At 34.0% G+C, this 10,654-nt stretch overlaps 2 long non-coding RNA genes across 5 annotated transcripts; one reads left to right on the forward strand and one right to left on the reverse strand.

The window, feature by feature from the left end:
- The first annotated feature begins 428 nt into the window (after positions 1-428).
- LOC127835522 (uncharacterized) lies at positions 429-2,259 on the forward strand. The gene is made up of 3 exons (XR_008028549.1): positions 429-629; positions 960-1,029; positions 2,001-2,259. It is a non-coding gene; the product is annotated as an uncharacterized LOC127835522 (long non-coding RNA).
- Positions 2,260-3,189: 930 nt separating this feature from the next.
- LOC127835493 (uncharacterized) lies at positions 3,190-9,676 on the reverse strand. 4 transcript variants are annotated; one of them, XR_008028546.1, is made up of 7 exons: positions 9,567-9,659; positions 8,889-9,136; positions 8,525-8,669; positions 7,604-7,753; positions 6,271-6,349; positions 5,172-5,350; positions 3,190-4,365 (listed from the first exon to the last, which is right to left on the reverse strand). It is a non-coding gene; the product is annotated as an uncharacterized LOC127835493 (long non-coding RNA). The 4 variants fall into 4 exon arrangements; XR_008028543.1 differs by having other exon boundaries at positions 3,192-4,365; positions 8,995-9,136; XR_008028545.1 differs by lacking the exons at positions 8,889-9,136; positions 9,567-9,659 and adding an exon at positions 9,180-9,497 and having other exon boundaries at positions 3,194-4,365.
- Positions 9,677-10,654: the final 978 nt, after the last annotated feature.

The raw sequence follows: 10,654 nt of genomic DNA on the forward strand, positions 1-10,654 counted from the left end.
ATTCTCTTAATTGTTTTGTGTTGCTTTTTTATTTATATGCGTTTTACAGTTCAAGTGTTAAGACCATCGGTAACTGACATTTAATTGGTATATGTATTCTGATGTTAAATAAAAAATGTAGCACTTTTTCACTATATATGCATTATCTTTTAGGACCGATTGCTATTTTTATTTAGAATACAAGTAATATTTTGAGTCATTGGCCTAGTATCACGAACGTTCTCAGGTTTTAAACTCAACTCAGCAGATGAGATTTGAGTTTCCACTCAGCTGAGAACTGAGTATAAAGGGGATCTCACAAACGAACTCAAAACTCATCTCAGTTGAGATTGACTCAACTTTCCGACTCAACTCAAATATTTATTATTTATTAAAGATGTAAGCGACGTTCTTCAAAAGGAGATTGATTTATAACATTTTTACGGGAAATAGTGTCAGTTTTCTTTTCGTCAACGAGAGTGAAAATGCCTTGGTCAGATATTTTTTTCTGAAAGCGAAATGCTCTGTCTGAAAAATACAAAACCATTACGATGATCTGTACGGTCAACTAGACGGGCTCAAACGGCAATACGATGCGAGCTGAAACATGGAAATCTATGCTGACAAATTTGCGAAGATAATGAGCTACTGTGTGTGCAAATTATTTTTTTGTCAAGTAAATCATTTAATGTGTTTAACATGTGATAAGGATGACAATGTACAGAAACTCCAAAATAGTTTGTACAATTTTGTAAAGGAAATATATGACTGAAAGAGTCAGAAGTAAATAAGAAATGTGTGGTTTGCTATTAGTATTATGTAGCCTACGTTTCTTTTGTGTTACATTTTAGTCATGTTCTAGTGAATGATGGGTTTTGTAATGCCATGCCTGCTATCACATTTACAAAATCAAGATCACTTAACTCAGTTTTTTCATCATTTTTATAGGTAACTTACATACTTCACTTGTTTTGTTTTAGCAACTGGAAGCTTCAAGGCGACAGAACTTTTCAGAAATTATGAAAATGTTTGGGAAAACAAAACCAAGAGGTATACTTTTCTATAGTGAATAGTTTGTGCGCACAATGTAACAGTTTTTAACTTAATTATTAGCTCGGGCTGTTTTCTGTGAAAACCCAAGGTATTGTCATAGTCAGCTCGTCATGTTTTCCGCCGTCCGGCGTCCACGGTGCTAAAACCTTAACATATGCTCTAAAATCAAAGTGCTTCCACCTACAACTTTTAAACTTCATATGTAAATTCACCTTGATGAGTTCTACACGCCACACCCATTTTTGGGTCACTAGGTCAAGGTCACTGTGACCTCTAAAAAAAATATTAAAAATCTGACAAGCTTCCATTTATTTAATACTGCACCCGCAGCCGAGCGTCGACACCCATTTTGCGGTGCTCTTGGTTTTTAAAGCACTAGTCTGTTTGGACTAGTTGCCTTGCAAAATTACTATCCATCAGCACGTTTAACAGGCACATGTCTTGTTGAACACATAAAGCAAATTGAAGATGCTAGAAACTGTACAGAACTTTGGTGTTTGATGATAAAACAGCACTATGTTTATATATATGCTAAGGCTATGACTATTTATTAGTATGTCTGGTATATTAAATTGTGGGTTTTGTGGATATCTGTAAATATGGAGATACATTATTGCTGCTTTGTTGTTTAAACATAAATAATAAATTATCCAGGGTGTATATGTGTGTGTCTGTGTTTGTTTTAAATTCTTTTTCAACATTTATATACTTAATGACGTAATTGGAATGTAGGGCATGAGAGTCACATGCACATGTTAAGTTTAATTTCGTAAGGCTAGTTAAATTTTATGATGCAAAAACTTTTAGAACCAAAACCAGCTCATAAAGCATTATAGTCTTATTATTAATGGTTTGTGTCATTTTCAACAACCACACATGCATGATTCATGAAATATCTGTATGTTTTGTCTAATACATATCTTTTTGGAATAAATACAATTTAAACTGTTAAATTTATTTACTTGCAGTGCCATGTCAAGCATGAAGACACAGCTTCACATAAACCCAGAACAAATGCTATATGAGTCCAGAACCAGAAATGATATTCTTCGGGACATAAACACAAATTTGGATGAAGAACTCTCGCCTAACTTTTTGCTTTAAAAAAAGAAATATTTCAACGTTCAATTATTTCCAGAAATCTTAATCTGTATTTACTGATATGACATGATGTGTATATTGTACTCTCTAAATATTATAAATAACTCTTAATAAATATGAATGTTCTTATTGTTTTATTCACTCATGCAATTGCAACTGTTATAAAACAAGAGATGTGTTTGTCAGAAACACGAGACCCCTATTGCGCTGCTTTGAAATTAAATGTCAATATATAATTTGGCAGGTTTAGAAATTATCTCCCTTTTAAATCATATTACTTCCCTTGGATTGTATTTTTAGCTCACCTGAGCACAACGTGCTCATGGTGAGCTTTTGTGATCCCTTTTTGTCCGTCGTCCGTTGTGCGGCGTCAACATTTGCTTTGTTAACTCTCTAGAGGCCACAATTATTGTCCTATCTTCATGAAATTTGGTCAAAGATTGGTTTCAATGATATCTTGGATGAGTTCGAAAATGGCAACGTTTGCTTGAAAAATATGGCTGCCAAGGACAAGGCATTTTTCCTTATATGGCTATATATGACTATAGTAAAATCTTGTTAACACTCTAGAGGCCTTATTTATTGTCTGATCTTCATAAAACTTGGTCAGAAAATTCATCCCAATAATATCTTGGACAAGTTCGAAAATGATGCCGGTTGGTTGAAAAACATGGCCGCCAGGGGGAGGGGTATTTTTCTTATATGGCTATAGTAAAACCTTGTTAACACTCTAGAGGCCACATTTATTTTCCTAACTTCGTGAAACTTGGTCAGAAGATTTATCCCAATAATATCTTGTTATCTCAGTTGAGCGACTTTGGGCTTTTCAGGCCCTCTTGTTTACTTTTGACCTTGAATGATGACCTTGACCTTTCACCACTCAAAATGAGCAGCTCCATGAGATACACATGCATGCCAAATATGAAGTTGCTATCTTCAATATTGCAAAAGTTATCAAACTTTAACCAAGGTTAAAGTTTTTGGACAGAATGACAGACAGACAGGCCAAAAACAATATACCCCCGATCATTCGAGGGGGGGGGAGGGCATAAAAACAACTAAATGTTATAATCATAAATATGTTTATAAAATTACTAAACAAATTGCACCAGTCAATAACAGTTTTAACATAAATAATAGTTTTTAGGGTAACTAAAGACTGTATTCTTTAACAAAGCATCATATCAAGGATGTCTTTCAGTACATGAATTATAACATTTAGCAAATATATGTAATTGTTCATTTACCAAGCTTCTAATATGACAATAATATCCATGTTTATATACTCTACACTCTCTATAATTTAATAAACATACATTTAAAAGCCTTCATGTTAATTTCACTTTGAAAATTCTCAGTACTGATCTCCAATACCCATTAGAGCCAATGGTCAGTTTGTTAAGAAAAATCACTTGAAATCACGTTAATAGGAAGAAGTACCTTCTTTTCTGCAGCTCGGATAATTATGAAGAATATTTAATTACACTTTCTTTCGCAAACTTATATCCCGTTATTGGATGTTTACTGGAACTAAAGCATGAGGAAGCAAAAACTGATATTTGGGCGTGTAATATAGCTCTTCTTATTTGGAAAATATAAAATTTACGGCAATATATCACTTTAAATATTTTTATCACATGCCATACCCTGTTCCCCATGTAATATAACCATTACAAATATTTTTATCTTACACATGTGTTATATAATTTTTAAGCGTTTTCATTGGCTTAGATTTGTGTTTGATTTCCAAACGCATTTTGTTATTTTGCTGAAATCCTGTTGCAACATCAAATGACATCACGAAATGTAAACAACATTCGGGATTTATCATTATGTTTGCATAAATATTTATTTGCTCATTTAAAAACATGTGATAAAAAAGATATGACACTTGTTGGCATTTCATATAAGGCGAGCTTACTAACACAATTCCTGGACGTGTTTAATAAAATATGGTATGATATGGCAACTCGTGCCAGATCCTATATATACCAATCACTTTACGACATTTTCAACTGAACAGTTCGATCAGCTGCTGCCTCTCATTGACTGCTGCTCTCTTTACTGGTGCATTGTTTGTAACCACAGGATCCATCATGTCCAAAACTTCTACCTCTATCAGCGGAATGAATAATTCAAAGCACAAGTTGAGCAGGCGCATGCAAATTTTTGCTGTTCCACAGCACTCGTTTAGCTTGGAAAGTCAGGCATCCACCAGTGCAATGCAGGCATCTAAACAAATATCACAAGTCTTTCTTTAACATAGCACTTAGTCTAAAAGATTGCCCTCCTTCTTGAAAAATCGTCAACAATTTTCTACATTTTAATTGACTAAATCATGCTGTTTCCACTGAGGCTTATTTGATGTCAATATAAAGTTATTCTGTATGTTCATTTTTAAAAATTATCAATAGCCTATGAAACACGTTATTTGTGTCTGTATTAGCTATTTATGCACAATACCATTTAAATACACTGGGACAATTACTTTCATAAAAAGAGGACAAGCCAAAGTATATTTAAGAGTTCAAATAAAATGTTCAGAAATTGATCTATTTTGTGAATTAATGCAACACGTTATCTTAAAGCCACTGCTATCAAACACCGAAGCATCATATGTAGCATTCTGCAATCTTTACTCAGCATCAATGAACCATGAAGAAGAGTTAATATGTAGCATTCTGCAATCTTTACTCAGCATCAATGAACCATGAAGAAGAGTTAATATGTAGCATTCTGCAATCTTTACTCAGCATCAATGAACCATGAAGAAGAGTTCATGTTTTACTTAAGACAATTTTTCAAGATATAACTGATAGCTGAATTTGCTTAAACATTAAAGAACAGAAGCTTGATTACACAGTGCTCATGGTGTCAATTATTGGTAGTTAATGTTATTATTGCATGTACATACAATAATCATTATTTTATGTCAAAGATGATAAGCAGTACACTAGTTCAATCTGTTATGGTATTCCTCAGTTTTATTATCAAATTTATTATTAGGTGATGAATCATAAAACTGCATTTACATTTACCTCATGTTGGCATCAATGACAGCCGCTCAGTAATGTTAATAAACCCTTTCCTGCACACATCAGCTTCTTCAGATTCAGCTGGTTTTATAATTAGAAATACAGTTCCGTCTACTGCTCCAACTACATTTGGCAGCCAACATTTCTGCTTCAAAAGCATAAAAGCTGGTTCTTGTGGAAATCTGAAAATATCAATACAATTTTATTTAACTTAGTATAACAATCGGAAATAAGACAAAGGCTGTTTGTAAAACATGCATGCCCCCCATATGGGCTGTCAGTTGTAGTGGCAGCCATTGTGTGAATATATTTTTTGGCCCTGTGACCTTGACCTTTGACCTAGTGACCTGAAATCAATAGGGGTCATCTGCGAGTCATGATCAATGTACCTATGAAGTTTCAGGATCCTAGGCGTTAGCTTTCTTGAGTTATCCGGAAACCATTTTTCTATTTCGGGTCACTGTGACCTTGACATTTGGCCTAGTGACCTGAAAATCAATAGGGGTCATCTGCAAGTCATGATCAATGTACCTATGAAGTTCCATGATCCTAACCTAAGCGTTCTTGAGTTATCATCCGGAAACCATCTGGTGGACGGACAAACATACGGACGGACGGACCAACATGTGCAAAACAATAAACCCCCTCTTCTTCGAAGGGGGGCATAATAAATATAATGAAATGGACATTTACCCATTTTGTTTATACAACAAAAGATTTTCTAAATATTAAAGCTCTAACATGGAAGTCTATTCGAAATCTTTTAGTATTAGCCTAGGTAAAGATCTAAAATCTGGAGGCCTCGGGTTCCCAGACCACCGTTAGTGTCGAGGCCTGAATATCGTAGTTAAGTATTGTTCAATTAATTTTGTTGAAGGTCACAATATACTAAAAGATTTCCTTAACAAATTCAATGTAAAAGCAATAACTTCAACAAAAAATAAAGTCAAACTTTTGCGTGTAGAGACCCCCATAACCATACCTTTTCTTAAAGAGCATTCCAAGACGAATTGATTTAAACAATAAAAAACATAGATCATGTGGTATGTAAAAAAGAACTCCACGCGAATCAACGGTCACTGTTTTATGGCCATCTTTTTACCGGTTTTATATCTCCAGTTGATGGTTTCCTGCCAACGCCTTTTGGTAAACGGCCTTTCTGGTACTATACTGTATCCAACCTAAAGCAAAACAGTGAATTTCTAGTATGCAGCAATGTTTTCCTTACCACATGCACATGGACATGTTCAATAATAAAGTCATGGCAAGTGCCCATAAAGAGAACTGATACCTGAAGTATTACACGTTCAACACTACAACAGTCATAAGTAGCAAGAGGCAATGATTTTTTTTAATGGGAATATTTGAATGATATTTGGCATTGATGTTATACTACTTAAAACAAACATAATGATGTCTTTCTTTTTTTATTTGGATGAAAAATAGATTTTTTATGATTTTTTTAAAACATGTAAAAAAATAGGTGAATTTCTCTGCTGTTTTTTCTGCCAAAAATCTGGTTCATTGCCAGCAAACAACTGACATTTGCATTTAACCAGCTATTTTGGCCATTTATAAGTTATTTTTATCTATGTGAATGCCTTTTTAGACATGAAACACATTTAAACATGTTAATAACAAATATTTTTTATTGGTTTTGCACTTTTTACTGCACAGTTTATGGCAAAATAAAAGGGGGCATACAAATATATATTTATGTGCGTGAATAGCCTTTGTCTTTACTGCTATCAACAACAATTCTGCAGCTTTTTTAAGGTTTTATTTTCAATGATAACTAATGTGGAACTAACACATAATTTGTTGACACAATTTATATTTGTTGTGCATACACAATATATAAATACTTGTGAAATGTCCAATTACCCGACATTACATTATGATGAATTAAAATGACACATGCCTCCCAATCACGATGACGAGTTGTTCAAATAATAAACAAACATTGTTGCTGTGGATTTTTTTGTCAGTCAAAGGTAGCATATAGGCAAAAACTAATCCCAAAGATTGAAATTTTTCATAAGTAATGATTGATGAATAAATTTACTTCAACTGCACTCTCCCATGTCAGACCGACAGTGTCATGAGCAGACATAGTGGTCACTACAAAACGGTGAAATTCTTATGGGGGCTTTCAATAGTTTTATATATTGTTCACTCAATTAAAATAAATTGTCCATTAGGTAAGATAAGTCCTCAAATTACAAATTCACCACAAGAACAACAGCCAATACTTAAATAAGGTTAACATGAAGACAATAGTTCACAGTCACACATGTTTAACAAAAGTAAAATCATTTGCTTCATTAAATAGGTTCAAAAACCAAAATTCTTCTTATTTAAATAAGACCTAACACTAGTTATTTGAACTTCAATGTATCTGTAAGTATTTTTCCTAAGATAGGTGACTAACAAACCTATCCAATGGTTTAAAAAATCTTATATTCAGTTATCGCCTATGGCGATTTCTTCCTGATTTCTTCTCTTTTCCTCCCGCTGCCTTCAGCTTCTTTGCCTCAATCTCCTCAATCGGGGCGCATTCACAAACGGCAGCTTCTTGCGGTACTCTGTAACATGTAAATGAACATTTGAGCCGCACTCTGGGAAAACGGGGCTTAATGCATGAGCCTTAAGTGTCATCCCAGATTAGCCTGTTTAGTCCACACAGGCTTATCAGGGACAACACTTTCTGCTTCAACTGGATTTTCTTTAAGAAGGGACTTTCTTAAACGGAAAATAGCTTAAAGGTTAATTGTTTTTACCATTCAAGGCTTTTTTAAGGCTGTTGGGGGAAGGGGCCTTAGCCTTCATATTATATAGGAAAAAGTGTGTGAAACCCAAAATTTGGGGATACAACTCACGCAATGTTAGTCATAGGGGAATGAAATTTCCAGGTGTAAGTTTCTTTTTTTGGGTTAAGTGCATAAATATAATGAAAAATTCTGAGAGGATGTAGCCTTTTTATGAAAATTTCTGAGGGATTGTAGACTAGATTAGGCTACAGCTTTAGAATTAAAAAAAAGACTGCTCTTCCTTATCTTGTGATATCAGTCTTCTTAAACTCAATTATGTGATATCTGTCTTCTTAAACAACATTTTGTGATATCTGACTTCTTAAAAGTATAACAGTATATATTTCAAATGCATAAACATTAATGAATTACAATAATGATGATTTATTAATGTTGATAATAAATGTATTTCAAAATGACCGATACATTGCCATAAAATAAAATTACATGGGGTTTATATTTCAAAATGTCATTCTGCTGAAATGTCATTTATATACTAAAAAAATATTTATTGGTTAAAATTGCAAATTATTTTTTATCTAGTACCTGATGCGGAAGCTTCAACTTTTCAGCTATTGCAGACCGGTCCTGTGTAAATTGACCTGGCTGCGGTGATACACGCTCACTGTCAGACTCCGAGTCAAACTCTTCCCAATCCTGAGACTCTGACTTATTAGTATCAGACATATGTCTGCAAAAAGAATAATTGAAATCAAAGAAATAATATATCTACATAATATAACTAAAATACAGTAACTGTATCAAATTGTTGTTCACATCCGACGTTAAATAAAGATTCTTATTTCTTGTATCATTAATGCTATATCCGAAATACTTGCTGTCCTAATTGTGCAAGTCTGTATTTTGTATTATCGAAACGTCTATTTACAGATATAGGAATGAAAACTACCATTACGATATGATGTCGGCATAAATATATCCTTCAATGATGTTAAGCACGTACAACACATTTTTTGGCAACTTTACAGAGGAAAAAAAGAACAATTGATATTTACGTCGTATGAATTTTCAACAACGGCGGCCATCTTGCCATTCATGAAACGGGTCAATAGTGGGTCCATACATTAGCAACAACCAGCAGAATCACGGCATTTTGCAAAGCAATTAGTGGCATGAATGGAAAGGAGAATGATTAACCTACAAAATAAAAGCAATTGTTTTACTGGGCAATGTATCTTACCTAGTTTTCTCGATCTCGGAAATTTTCTGAGGCTTTCTTTTAATCTTCAACGCAACTGTGTGGAAACGAAAGTGCTTTGCCCGCGAACATAAATGTATTAACTTATATGATTAGTGGTTATTTTAACCATATCCAACCGAAAACCACCTAAAAACGACGTAATTCCGACCCCCTATCGGCACTATTTTTATGAACGAGATTTCGCGCAGGAATTTTTCAGTAGTAAATGAGCCGTACGCAGTTGCCTCCCTTGTGCCCATCGCTATCATAAGCGGGTGGGGTAAATCAGTCTTCATTTATTTACATCGATTAATACACGCTGGCAATTATCGAATGAGTAAACATAAATAATTTATTAAGAAACACCAGAATTAAGAAAAAACTTACTTATTGTCGTAAGATTTCATGTATACAGTATTAAAACATTCATCGTTAAAATGTTTTGCTAAAGCCAAGGCATGTGTTGTCAAATGCTCTGTCAACAAAGGGGAACTACTCTATACGTTTTTGGGTTAAATTCTACGTATTTGCCATTTAAAAATCAATGCAATTTAGCAATGATAAAGGTGTCAAACAAAGGTTTCTTTGCCCTATTTACTATCAAAACTGACAGCACATATTGCATCGGCAATGAACGACGAGTCGGTGCGTCCAATTCATAAATCAGCAATACAACAATGAAATATATAAATAGTTTCCGGGTGAAATCGATATGTATCGCTTACTTTTTCTTAAGGGTTGCTGCTTACCTCAAAAACGCGTTAAAACGGCTAATATCCTCGTAAACGTTGAATGCGTTCATCAAAAGCGGCCATGTTTGAGTACTGCTTTACAACTTGAGACAGGTTGAACGCTTGCTCAAATAGTTGTGCTCAAACTCAAAGATGAGTTAGACTCAGTACTCAAAAACGTGTTTAAACTCATCTCAACAATTGAGCAAAATCTCAAAGTTGAGTCAAAATATCGACTTAAGTATGTTCGTGATACTAGGCCAATGACTGATAACAGGAATTCATGCAATTAATGTAATGCTTAATCGTTATGCTCATGGACCAAATGCACGCTTTTTCTGTATTTTGAACGGTTGCTCGAACAGTACTCTATCATAAGCTGCCGTAGACATTGAATATACACACATGTATATATTTATATAGGATCTGGCACGAGTTGTAATATCATACCACATTTTATTAAACGAATTCAGGAACTTTGTTAGTAAGCGAGCCTTTGGCGAGCTTACTAACGAATTTTCTGGACGAGTTTAATAAAATATGGTATGATATGACGAGTGTCAGATCTTTTTGATCGCATGCTTTTAAATGAGCAAATTAAATAAATATTTACGCAAACATATTATAAAGGGGACTGAACAGTACAAATTGCATAACTCTGGTTGTCATTTTGACGGAATTATGGCCCTTTTTTGACTTAGTAACTTTGAATATATGGTTGAATTTTGTGTTTACATCCTCTTT

This window comes from Dreissena polymorpha, chromosome 1 (assembly GCF_020536995.1).
Source record: "Dreissena polymorpha isolate Duluth1 chromosome 1, UMN_Dpol_1.0, whole genome shotgun sequence".
NCBI classification, from domain to species: domain Eukaryota; kingdom Metazoa; phylum Mollusca; class Bivalvia; order Myida; family Dreissenidae; genus Dreissena; species Dreissena polymorpha.